This window comes from Pararge aegeria, chromosome 9 (assembly GCF_905163445.1).
Source record: "Pararge aegeria chromosome 9, ilParAegt1.1, whole genome shotgun sequence".
In the NCBI taxonomy this organism is placed as follows: domain Eukaryota; kingdom Metazoa; phylum Arthropoda; class Insecta; order Lepidoptera; family Nymphalidae; genus Pararge; species Pararge aegeria.
The window spans coordinates 2,027,636-2,042,315 of record NC_053188.1 but is presented as its reverse complement, the minus strand read 5'-3'; positions in this window follow the sequence as shown (position 1 = coordinate 2,042,315).

Genomic DNA, 14,680 nt, shown 5'->3' with positions numbered 1-14,680 from the left:
ATTATACGCAGCATAAAAAAAAATTAGAAGCTGTGATAGCGCAATGGTTAGGAACTCGACTTCACTTTCGGGAGGCCAGTTCGAATCCCAGCACGCACATCTATTTTTTCTAAGTTATGTGCGTTTTAAGTAATTAATAAAATCACTTGCTTCGACGGTGAGGAAACATGCATGCCTGAGAGTTCTACATAATGTCCTCGAAGGTATAGGTAATATATGGTAAGTCTACCAATCCGCACTGGGCCAGCGTGATGGACTACGGCCTTAACCCCTGTCATTGTGGGAGTCAACCCGTGTCCTGTAGTGACCCGGTAATAGGTCGATATGAAGTGTCGAAAACGTACGCACTACTTTAAGTTCTGTCTGCCTTAACCAGTTGATAGAGTTTGATAAACGAGTACCGTTAGATTTATCTCACTTATGGGGAGAATTCGTATCCCTTTAAGTTTGGGTGGTAAATGAAAAGCCCGCCTACGCAAAAGCTAATCTTCGAATTTTAAAAAAGATGAACGACATGACATTTTATTTAATCTTAAGTGTTAAAGGATTGTCGCAGGCGAGATCATTTTTTTTTAATGCCAAATCAATTTTTATTTTGCTTCTGTATAGTATATCCTTAGCTAACTTACATTAAATTTTAATTGGTATTGTCACTTTTTAAGTTTTAATAAGTCTGCTATCTTGTTTTTACCTGACTACGGAAGCTAATAGGGTTAATTTTAATTTAATTTTGTTAGCAGTAGAAGTAGAAGCGGTGATAGCCTAGTGGTCAGGACTTCGGCTTGCGGTGGGGCCGAGTTCGAATCCTAGCATGTAACATTTCTAAGTTATGTGCGTTTTAAGCAATTAAAATATCACTTGATTTAACGGTATAGGAAAACATCGTGATGAAACCTGCATGCCTTAGAATTCATAACGCTTTGAAAGGCTTGTAGAGTCCACCAATCCACTGGACCAGTGTGGTGGACTACGGCCTAACTGTTATTGTGAGCCAGCGGCTTCGTATGCGGTTTTTTGATTTTTCATGAATCCTGCGCGAACCGTACATTTTCCAGGATAAATAGCAGCCTATGTGTTAATTTTATAATATATCTTCATTCCAAAATTCAGTCTAATTGAATCAGTAGTTTTTGTGTGAAAGATTAACAAACATCCATCCATCCATCCATCCATCCATCCATCCTTCTTCTTCTTCTCACTGGGCCTTTTTCGGCACGTAAGCTGTCCGCTTGTTGTACGTCGAACTCTTCCCGTACAAGCGGATAGCTTTAGTCCATCTATACGATTAAACCATCCTTACAAACTTTATATGTAGTGGTGGGCCTTTATAGGTAGTTATTATGTAGTGGGCCATTAATGGGTTGATATGATTTTGTTACCTTGTATTTTATCGTTAGACTTTATCATGAAATCACAGAATGTTAGTGAAAACATTTCCAGTTACTCCGATGCTAATAACGAATTAAAAAATATTAGGTTACCGTATTTCGGTTAAACCGCGACCTTGGAAACTCTTAGAGATCGGATGACTACTTTTCCTTTCCGATTTCTCATATTTCATATTGGAATAATCAACAATGGGTTCTCTATTTTATTATACAGATATTGTTACAATAATTTAATATAATTTGCGTAATTTTTTAATTTTAGCTATGCAATTTTGATTGCGGTGGTAAAGCCAGATCGGAAACTGTATGGCAAGGTCTGTGTGCCGTTCTGGCGTAGGTAACTCTGCTAGCTCTGGTGGCTTCGGCCATGGCTAGTTACCACCCTACCGACAACGATCAACCGAAGAAACCTGTACAATTTTACAATAAATTACCGGTTGATATCTTGGGGATGTCACTAAAGAAGTTCAAAGTTTGTATTAAGCGAAAGCTTATAGAAAAGTCCTATCTATATATATATAATGAAAATGGTGTTCCTTTGAGGCTCAACCACTGATCGTATCGCCATGAAACTACCACCATTCGATGCGAAATTTTTCCTAGATGGTTTATGGCTATTTATTTTTCGAATTCTAACGTTCCTTCATTTTTTTATTGCTGTTTTACTTTTATGAACATTTATCCCGCTAGTAAAAACGTTTTCTCTTGATTCTTTTGTTTTCATGGATTTCAACGGAGTTTACTGAACGGATAATGTTCTTTTACATTCAGCTAAGAATCTACTCACGGTAGTGGAGAACGGCTGGACCAATTGGGCTTTTTTTTTATCTTCAGAATTGTCAGGAGAAAGTTTTGTATGTAAGAAAATTTTAAAAAAGCCCGATAAAAAGTTAAAAATTGCGATGATAATCGAAGAATTCCCATCTATATAGTCACTCACCACGAAATCTCGGGAACCATAAGACTTAGAAACGTGAAACTTGGTAGGAATATTACTTTTGCTATGTAGAGGTCAGCTATGAATAGATTTTAAGAAATTCATTCCCCAAAGAGGATTGCGGGGGCGTTAACAATGAATAATTCCCGTTTTTAAACTATAGCTCCTATAGACTTCAAATTTGGTAGGAATCTTCTGTAAGAGGTGTAGAAATAGGCTATGAACGAATTTTACGATAGCTCACCCCACAGGGGGTTGCGGGGGTGGGTATTAACAATTAATATTTTTAATTTTCCAGCTAAAGCTCCTCAAACAAGCTCCAAATTTTGTAGGAATTTTCTATAAGTGATGTAAAAATGATTTATGAACAAATTTTACGATATCCCCAAAGAAGATTGCGGGGGCGTTAACAATGAAAATTTTCAATTTCCAAGCGATAGCTCCTATAGACTCCAAATTTAGTGAGAGTGTTCTATATGTAATATAAAAATGATCTTCGAGCGGATTTTACAATGAATCACCTCCAATAAGGTTCGCGGGGGTGGGTGTTAACAATAAAAAATTTCAATTTCGAAATATAGCTTCTAAAAATTCTAAATATGGTAGGAATCTTTTATTATTCACATAAAGAACATCTCAAAATGGATTTCAATAAAGTCTACTTCCGACAGGAATTGCGGGGGTGGGTGTTAAAATCTAAAATTTTTATTTCTAACCTGTAACTTCTACAGACTCCAAATTTGGTGGGGATCTTCGTGTATGTAGGGATATTCGTGTATTTCCTTACAACAATCGTCTTTTTGGCAGCGGAGAAAAAGTCATTGAGAGGTTTCAAAAACTTAACTTTACATGTAGCTATCCAATCAACGGACTAAGAATTATACATTCATTTTACTTTTGCAGACTACATAACCGACGAATTCTTTTATTGCGGGATCTCGGAAATGTAACAGATTAAAATGAATGCATTTTCCAAGCACATGAGATGTGGAAAAGAAATTTAGTTACTTATTCCAATAGAATTCATAAAAAACATGCACAATTAATTTTCTATAAAAAATTGATGTCACGGAGAAAATTTTAGTTAACAGAAAATTCGTCGCACTTGAACCTAGACAGATTTCAACTTCACATATGAGACTTGCAATGACTTTAACTTAAACTTTCAATGCTCATTTCAAATTTTTTTCTTCATGTCAATTATTATTAATTTTTGGAAGAAAGGGACGGAAATGTTATAATGATTGCACATTGAAAGTTACAATAAATATTAGTGAGAAAAATCACCTGGATGAAAGATACAGGCTAAATCGATGGAATTTGGAATTTGAGTAAGTCTAAACAATATCGATGCTTACAGTTCTATCCGCGGGGCCTATTTATGTTCATACAAAAATAAAAATAAAGGAGAATAATAAAAATATGAAAAAAATAAATAAAAATGAAACATAAAATGTAATTTATTTCCTTTTTCAATTCGCCCAGCGAAGCGGGCTGGAAACGGCTAGTTATAGTATAAAGGATTACGTAAACGATAAAAAAGCTTGGGTGTAAACAATTGCTCTAACCAGGTTACTTCTTAAATATTTTCTAATGACAATGTGAGATGGTGATAACAAAAAGAACACCCGGCTAAGTTTGTTGTGGGCTTCTTCTTAGACCAGGGCGCGATTGGAACCCTCGTCGCTTTAGTTTTAAGTTTACGATTGTAGTTATCGCCATCACTACTCACTGCTATGTACACATTTTGTATATAATAACGCATCAAAAGTGCCATCTATGTGCCTATTTGAATAAAGATATATTTGACTTTGACTTTGACTTTGAAGTGATATAGCGCTGTACGAAGTCGCATTGAAACCGATTATGAGAAATGAAAAATTATTTAATACATAATAAGTTTTTCCAAAACATTGAAGCGTTGATGGGACTTCCTTATAAGTAAGTAATATACCTGTGCTAGGATGTCACGCCCTCTTAATCTAAATCTTTATAGTTACATTTTACTAATACTATTGGATAATCTTTTTTTATTTTTATTTTTTATTGGATTATCAGACATTAAAATAATAATTGTGTGTGAGTGTGGGTGTGTGTATGTGTGTATATAAAATAAATAAATAAATATGTAATAAAAGAATTTGCATAGTAAGCATTGATTTAGAAAAATCCTATTACAATATTAAGGATTACTTAAACGATAAAAAAGCTTGGGTGTGAATTGCTCTAGCTTCATGTCTTAATATAAATTTACTGGAAGATGGTGATAACAAAAAAAAATTTACCCGGCTAAGTTTGTTGTGGGCTCTTCTTAGACCAGGGCGCGTTTGGAACCCTCGTAGCTTTAGATTTAAGTTGGCGAACGAAGTTATCACCATCCCCTTACAATTATGTAAACAAATATGTACGAACGCTTTATAATTGCCTGTGATAGGCCTACATGAATAAAGAAATTTTGAATTAGAATTTGAATTTTAATATGTTACCCTCGTAAAATATGTAGTAAAAAAAAAATCTACAAAAAAAACAGACTTCCTATAAACAACGCAATTACTTACGCTCGACCAAATATATGTGCTTTTCAAAAGCAAGTGCACAAGTTACTTTAAAAAAATAATCAAATTGCAAAGGTGTGTGTATGAGAGTTTCCTCGATTTTTCCAGGATCCCTCCAATAGATCTTCACCAAATTAAAAGGGACCACCTCTGAACTATGACAAACCAAACTAAGTATCATATAAATCGATTTATCATTGGCGGAGTAATAGCGTAAAAAATAAATAAAAACAAACATACAGTCGAATTGAGAACCTCCTCCTTTTTTAAGTCTGTTGAGAAAAAAATGCTTTGCAGAAAAAAAAATGAAATAGGCGGATTATGAATTACTGTCTTCCGTCAACTTATCCCCCCCCCCCCTCTCTCTCCTATTCTTACGTCTCATCGGATGCAACTCCCATTTGTCTCGGATCACTACAAGTTGTGTCTACGCTAGCTGTAGCTAGTGATAGTTGTATACCATTAGAAAGTGTACTATAATATACGAACGACTGCATCTTTGGTCGAGTGGTCAGTATAAATAAATAAATATACTACGACAATACACACATAGCCATCTAGCCCCAAAGTAAACTTGTATGTTACGTTTACTAAGATTTATATTATGAACAGTATACATAAATACCTAAGTATACATAAACATCCATACACTGAAAAACATTCATGTAAATCACAGAAACATTTTCCAGCTGTGGGAATCGAAACCACGGCTATGGACTCAGTAACCAGGTCTGCTGCGCACTGCGCCAATCGGCCGTCAAGTATGGTCAACTACAGATTACGAGAGCTTGACCCGGGAATCGAACCCAGGTCCCAGGCACACAAGAAATATATATATAAAGACTAGCTGTTGCCCACGACTTCGTCTGCGTTTGTTTTTGTTTTTCGAAAGACACTTAGCTTTCGATTTAGGTGTAATTCTACGCACTTTATGTATTTAGGATAGCTAACCCTTAAATGACGGGCTTTGCTGCCGTCCGCTGAGGATTTGTGTCCTCTATCTCCAATCACATTCATTCATAGACGAAACTTGGGCAAAATTAAACAGACGTTATAACCTCTAAAGTACAAAAGTAGTTATTTAAATCGGTTATCATTTGACGGCGTTATGGTATAAAATCATCAAAAACCTTCTACCCCTCTCCCAAAAGAACTGAGCTTAATTTCGGAATAAAAAGCATCCTATATTAATTCTAATATCTTCAGAAATATGTTTACAAAGTTGATCGGTTTAGTAGTTTTTGCGTGAAAGCGTAACAAACAAACTTACATTCACATTTATAATATTAGTAGGGATAAAACTATAGGTTTCAATATAAATTCCATGCCTTTAAAAGGTTAGCCCAGGTGATGTTGCAGCCAAAGGCAATTTTTTAACGTAACCAAAAAAAACTCGTAACACTATTAATAGATATCTGTATTCCTATATTCTAAGCTTATCTGAACATAACACTTTCCGAAGAAGTTTTTAAAAAATAATGGCTTATACACATGAGAGGTCTTCTAGGTCTAAAGAAGTTGCTATAAAATAGTACTCCTTATAGATAAGGAGGAAGGATGAGGAGCTCCGCAGTTGTTCTCAGCAATTTTTCTTACGGATAGTAAAGAGGTAATATACTTAAGTTAGAATGAGGTTTTACTTGTTTTAATATAAGGTTAATTCTATCATCCCATTTATAAAAAAACTACCTATCAAACAAAACTGGCTAAGTGAGAGTAAAACTCGCTCACTGAGAGTTCCGTATCTTGAATAAAAACATATACACTTATACTATTATTATTGACGGCCGATTGGCGCAGTGGGCAGCGAACCTGCTATCTGAGTCCAAGGCCGTGGGTTCGATTTCCACAACTGAAAAATGTATCTGTGATTAACATGAATGTTTTTCAGTGTCTTGGTATTCTGTATATCTGTTTATTGTCTGGGTATTCTGTATTTCTGTTGCAAAGGGGTCAATACTATACAAGTTACAACGTGTAACGGAACTACGAAATACTGTTGAATGGTACATATATTCATAAGGAAACACACTGAAAAAATATTAAATCGAAATAAGCATATTAATAAGTGTTTACTTATGGCAACCCTATTGAAGATAAAAGCCCGACACGTGCATAGTACCTACGCTACACGACGCGTACCTTATAAACAGGAGTCAGATGATTTAAATTTGTATCTGATTTCTCTCAGTATAAAAAAGTATCTGAGTTCTCTCAGTATAAATGCCAGTGGTTATAAAAAAGTATTAGGTTGTAGGTTTAACTCATAAGTTTCAGAGACATTACATAATGTACCTCGAAAGCCTGTGAAGTATTATTTCGGTTTTCATTTACACGTATATTATAATAGTTTTTAAATATAGTTCAACGGGTACATACCAATTACCACGATAATATTTTTGGATTTGTCGATATTTTTTATTTCACCCAGTTGCATGGGTCGAAATATCGAAAAATCCAAAAATATTATCGTGGTATGTACCCGTTGAGATAAGAAATGTTGATTAACCACGAAAATTTTAAGTTTAAAATCTTTAATAGTATTTAAGTAAGTTAGTTCCTTTGTGATGCGCTAAACGGCTGCCATAAACTTCGACTTTTGAACCTAATCTTGTTGAATTATGCAATAATGAACATTATTTAAATTAAAAAATAATTACTTTCTTGAGACATAAATAAAAAAGAAAGATATCAATTAGAACTTTTTCATCAAAACCCTTTTAGCATAACTTTTTAAGTTGACAATCTGTAATGCACTCTTTCGTTCGAGCTCAACAAAATAAATGTTTTGAGATTAGGCTTTTTCTGGAGATTGTTTCAAATTCGGAATTCAATGCAATTTGTGGCGATGCAATACACTATTTCTTATGCGATTTAGAACCTTATAACCTTTACATAAGGATTGGATATCAACCTAAGATAACATATTGTGGGATTAAATAAACTGTATAGGTAGTCCATCAAGCCTCGGTCTCTCGATACAGGTTTAGAGGATGCTGCGGAGTTATATCATCGACGTTTTTGCTTTTCAGATAATCATTATTTATAGCCGATGCAATTTTAATAAAACAACTTCGCTTGTCCTTTTTTCCTTATTCGGTTGTGCGTTTAATCGAGTTTAGAGTTGTTTTATTGTTTCGTAATATCGTCTGCGGAGTGTATTATGACTGTGACAACTTATGCAAAATATTTTATCGGTAAATATTACATACTTCATACATGCACGAAAACACTGCCTGACCTTAAATTGATATATATATATATATATATATGACGTGTAGAAGGAGAATTTTAGCCGTTTTATGCTATTTTCCTGCTGTATGCATATCCTGGTGAGAAACCCAAGTGAATGCCACTGTATATAGTGTATATTATGCGGAGTGAATGAATGAATGAATACACTTTTATTGTACACCAAAGAAAGAAAGTAATTACAGAGATATAAACATAGAGCAAGAGAGCACAATTTGGTGGCTTATTGCTACATAGCGGTTTCTTCCACACAACCTAAGGCGTAAAAGAAAAAAACATAGAAAAGAGGTAGGTGATGCAATAAATAAGATTTAAACATTACACAAATATATAAATAAAAGGAGTGGTAGACTTTACATGCCTTTGATGAACCAGGTTCCATCAAGATATTGTTTCCTTCACCGTTCAATTTATTTATTTATTTATTTAATGCCTAAAATTGAAAGTTGACAATAGTTAAAAAATTTCAAAACTCCTAAGTATTCTCATTCCAAAACCATCAGATTGAAATTTCGCAGTATTTTAAGAGAAATGTTTAATGGGCTCTAACATCTATAACAAAGAAGCTTTCATTAGAAGTACCGGCTGGAAAGTACATAAATCTGTTATGTACTCAGGCGTAGATAGAGTGAGTCCTAAAGCCTAAAATATTCATGTAATTTGGACGACAAATTGAACAAAAGATGGATATTTGGGTGGAAATAATCAAGTGAGACGTAGTTAACGAGAAAGTTCTCTCGAATTATTTAACGCAGAAACTAGACAAAAGCTAGGTCGTACAGAAAATAAATTGAACTCGTGAAAATACAGAAATAAATCATTCGAACTGAAATGTTTTACTCAAAAGCGTCTACAAATTCTAATTAAAACAATAACAATAAGGTAACAAAAAGAAGATAATGAATCAGAATATATTTTTGAAAACTCCTTGAATGTGAATCTTCTACGTAAATAAGCGCAAGTTGTGGTCGTCCGGTAACGGGTTGATAAAGATGAAACTTCCACTTCAAAAATACACTATATAATTGAAATTTAAATTATACTAAGAAAAATAAGGCATTTCTTGCTATGTAGCCTATATGACCCGTTTTGGTTCATAAGTCATAACATACATTTTTAAATAGACTAAAATTTTACTATTTATATATATAAAAGAAAGTTGTGTTAGTTACACCATTTGTAACCTCAAAAACGGCCGGACCAAATTTTATGATATTTGATTTTTTTGATTCCTCTTAGACCGGAATAGGATTATAAGTATTAAAATATAACATTCATCAAAAAAAAAACAATGATACGCGGTACGAAGTTCGCCGGGACAGCTGGTTAATAATATAAATTAGTACTTCTTAATAATTGTGCAGTCATAGCTTAATATTCCATAAATTTAATCAAAAGAGATATTATTGTAAAAATCTATTAATTTAATAAAACAATTAAGACGTAAGAATTGATCATAAGAAATACAGCAATAAAACTACGAAGAGCAGCTGACTGTAATGTTTCTCGCTCGGGTACACTCGGCGGTCCCGAGTTCACCCGATCGAGCGTTTCACCTTAGAGCATGACGGATAACTTACTATCCACGAAAAAATAAATTCATAAATAAATAAATTAATCTAGCCGCAAAGTAAGCGTAGCCCTAACAAATATGGCTACTAAGATAGTTGTTGAATATTTTTATGAATATAATACAGATAAACACCCAGACACTGAAAAACAATCATGTTCATCACACAAACATTTTTCAGTAGTGGGAATCGAACCCACGGCCTAGTACTTAGAAAGCAGGGTCGCCCACTGCGCCAGTCGGCTGAAAAATCTGTGTGCGGTGCGCCTAAAGAAGTTTTCACTCCAAAAATGCATATTACGTGAAATAAGTTTTTTTTTGCCATCTACGACCGCAAGCAAGTATATTTTTTTACAAAACCCGAAGCGATATCAGGAGATCTGGTATATCTGCTATCTCTAGCGCGATAGTATAGCTATATCAAGACTAATTCTGATCTAACATAGAGAGTTTCAAAATACGTATTTACTGCTTTTAAACTGCGGAAATGTCATCTAAATTCGTTCAACGGATTTCGATTTAGTAAACCAGTAGTAAAGTTACAAACAAACTGTAAATCGTTAAAGTTTTACAATATCGGAAGTTATGCAAAAATCTCATCAGTAAATAATTGTGACTTTTGAATTATTGACACATTTGTTACCTCATCATTAGATAATATCATTGTAATGATAAATAAGGAAAGTCATATACCTATTTAATTCTAATTAAGCACCATTATGTGTCTAAACATGTGTATATAAACATCTTATTTGAATAAAAATGAAGCATGATTAAACACTTGACCGCCATTTGAAAAATATCCAAAAGAATATTTTATTTAAAGGTATATTCTTATTTTAAAATAAAGTATCTATAAATACGAAAAAAAGTAAGAACCTATAAACCTAATATAAACTAACCTTTCTCAATAATCATACGATTGTTACAAATATTTAAAAGATAAAATATGATAAGCGTTAGTAATGGCTAAAGTAACGTAGTTAAATACCCCATATGGAATAGCTTCATGTGCAAATATAGGTATAGAGAATCCATAGAGTAAGACGTTATTGCGAATTTTCTCACTAACATAGTTAAGATAAATGATGTCACGTTCAGTTAATTTATATGTCAATAAGGTTCCAATAGTAATTGATTACTGGGAGTTAATATGCTAAACTTTGCTAAAGAATGGTCGGAGAGAGTGTGTTCCAAGGAATTGCAACATGCCACAATCTCACGTATCTTATTTTTCCGTTTTCTTTTTCTTCGCGCTAGAAATTCTTTGAAAAGCTTAGTTTTCTTAGGAGCATTTTCGTAAACATTTCCGCATACTGTTCAGTATCAAATATATCATGAAATATTTCTTATGCCATTGTGTGTATCTCTATATAAAAGGAATTGATTACTGATCACTTAAGAAAAATATCTAAATAATTCATCTAACTAATATAGATTTAAACTTTGTTCTTTGAAGTACGTTGAAAAAGTAGGAATCTAAACTAGACAGGCAAAAAAAAATAGTTCATAGGCAATTTCAAATTCAGCGATGTGCTCGCAACTTTCCAATTATCAGCATTTCCTAATAGCAGTGAAACAGAATTGACGAATACAGCTTGCTAATTGCATAATTTACAGCCAAATGCGACGGAGTCTTGTAAATCACTATTCGTAATTTTAAGTTTTAGTTATTGTGAGTTAATTTTCTACCTGACATCATCAGACAACAAGATTGTCCTGGATATAAGCTAAGATGGTCGAATAACGTTAGAACTGCTCTCAACTGTACTTTAAAGAAAAGCCATTTTTTCCGCATCATTGCGAAGAATCCATCAATTTTATAGCACCGGTATTACCTATAGACACCAGAGGCAGTGAAACTGAATCAACAAGTGTACGCGGCGGCAGTGCATGGATGTCGGCTGTGGAGCCGCCGGTGTATCGGCACCCACAAACAAAGCAACCAGTGGAATTCTAAGACGGAGGCAACGATCGTGAAAACTGGGCCGGACATGTGAGCCACGGCCGTGACCACATACAATCACTTTTCAATTAATAAAGAACTAGGCACCTGCAGAATGCAACTGTAACTCGGTGCAGCGTTCGACGGAGTATCTCGGTCTGGAATCTCACTTTGCAGCACTTTGCGCGTCGGTTCGTTTGTTTACGTGTTCGGGGAGCTATAAACACTGGCACAGGTGCACAGGTGCGCGGAGGCCGGGTGCGTCGCGAAGGGCGTTCGTTCCGCGCGGCGGTCGGCGCGGCACTGTCTCCAACTCCTCGCGATTCGGCCGTTCAGTTCTAGTCACTCCGGCCAACTCACGCTGGCGCCGCATGTGCTCGGAGGCGAGTGGACAATCGCAATTCGCAACTTGCCTACGTAACGTAACTTAACTCCACAATATTTTATAGTTTCGTAACCGAATTACTAGATTACCGTGCGCCGTTCTCGTCTAATCGATGTCACGATTCGGGTGTGGTGAGCGCTCCTCAGGATAGGTACTTCGTGATCCCAAATTTATTTGAGGGTTCCAATTAGTGGCTTCTTACTGTTTGTTTTGCGAGTGATTTTTTTACCGTTGCAAATTGGGCTAATCAATATAACAGAGCGGATAGGGTTTTGGCTTCACTTTCGGGGTGCCGAGTTCGAATTCCAGCACGCACCACTAACTTTTCGAAGTTATGTGCGCTTTTTAAGTTAATAAAATATCACTTGCTTCAATGGAAAAAATTGTACGGAAACCGGCATGCCTGAGAGTTCTCTATAATGTTCTCACTTCTACTGTCATCTAGAACATTTTTTTTTTCGGAAACTTATTTCAAGGAATATAAGATTGGTATAAATCTAATTGACGTACGTACTTACAATACGTTTATGCAAATCCGGCATTTGAGATCGGTTGAAATCAATATCAAGATTTTACAGATAGTCTTGAATGAGCCCGGTTTGAGCTTCTCGGTGATAATATAAAAATAAATTCAAGCATTATAAAATCGTTTCGGGGGACCAAAATAGTTGGATTCGTAAAATTTATATAAGCTGATTAATGTTAAATTCGATAAAATGCACGCATTCATATTAAGTAAGACGCCTAAGAGATGTGTCCGTGATAGACCTTGTAATCCCACTTCTGAAGAGTATTAGAATAAAACCTCCAAGAGTCCTTGCAGACCGCCCATTGTCCTGAATCAATATAATTGAAGCTCAACTCAATTTATTTTTAGATTCAAACTAAACCTCTATTCTTTCAATATTCTACGTTGCTCATTTGCTCGGCATTTAGTTATATAATATCGTTTTTGGATTCAAGATTTCTACCTCTCAAAAACAGCATGTTATTCTTATTATATATTATTAACTAGTAAAATAACAACATGGAATCCCTACTCCCTACTAATATTATAAATGTCAATTTAAGTTTGTTTGTTACGCTTTCACGCAAAAACTATTCAACCGATCCTCATGAAACTTTGTACACATATTCTTGGAAGTGTTAGAATTAATATAGAATACTTTTTATCCCGACATTAAGCTAGGTTCCTTTGGGAGAGGGGATGAAAATGTTTGACGATTTTAAACGATAATTCCGACAAATTTTAACCGATTTCAATAATTATTTTTGTACTGTAGAGGTTATATATTTAATTTTGCCCAAATTTTGTGTAGATCTGATGAATATACAGCAGCAAACCCCTCATTTAAGGCTTAGCGATACTGAATACTTTAATTTTTTTTATAACTACAACTAAATTGAATGCCTCATCAAAAAACAAAATCAAACGCAGACGAAGTCGCGGGCAACAGCTAGTTATATATAAACCTTTAAAACTTTTTGAAATTCTAAGGCCGAGAAGCAGGCATTACTTTACGGAAATCCACTTAGGCGTGTGGAGTCCTCCAATCCGCACTGGGCCAGCGTGGTGGACTACGACCTAAACCCTTGTCATTGTGGGAGGAGACCAGAGCCCTGTAGTGGGCTGATTATGGGTTGATGATATATTACTATATTTATACTACAGAAAAGAGCTGTGCGATCGATATATAAACTTAGATCACGCGAATCCCTTCGTGCCAAATTTAAAGAAATAGGTATACTTACAGTAGCCACGCAATATATTTATAATAATATAATCTTTATTGAACAAAATATAAGTAATTATAAATAAAAAGTCGATATAAACAGTCGACTTACTAGAAACGGACATAAATTAGTGATATCTGCATATCGTCTGAGAAAAGTACAGAAGTCCGTTGTGGGGATGGGTATATGCTTTTATAACATGATACCGAAGGTAATATTAGATCTACCTTTACCTAAGTTTAAACAATATATTAAAACACATTAAAGAAATCGTGGTTACTACACGCTTGATGAATTCCTTAACGACAAGGCTGCTTAGAAGCAGGCACTCCTCTCTCATCTATCACAAAACAGAACAATTCTAAAGATTGTTAAACTTTAAAATGATGTTGGAAAAGAGCAATCTACTGAGTTTCTTGCCGGCTCTTCTCAGTCGAATTTGCCTTACGAACCGGTGGTAGAGTCACTACAAACAGACTGAGAAGACGTTTCAAAAGTGCTTATTCATTTATGCCTACTTGAAATGAATGAATATTGAATTTTTGAATTTAAATTTTTTCATAATTATGATCATGAGATCGAGTAAATATACGTAAATAGTACTTGAAATAAATTAATTTTGGATTTTGTATTTTGCCCTGTTGTGGCAGAACAAAACACAGTTGTCAGTTGCCACGACCCCTCTCTTCCCGCGGGTGAAGTACGAGGCGACTAAGGGAATATGATGGAGAACAGGCAGCAGCTTCCTTTGTGCTACTGCTACGAGTACCATCTACAGAGATCCCGTGTGTCCAGCGTTGTGTTTGTGGGCCAACACTACCGTTGGGAGAGGCCTTTAGTCCAGCATTAGATTGTTATGAGGTATTGTTTTTTTTAATATAATCACATAAAATTTAATAATAATAAATAATAAA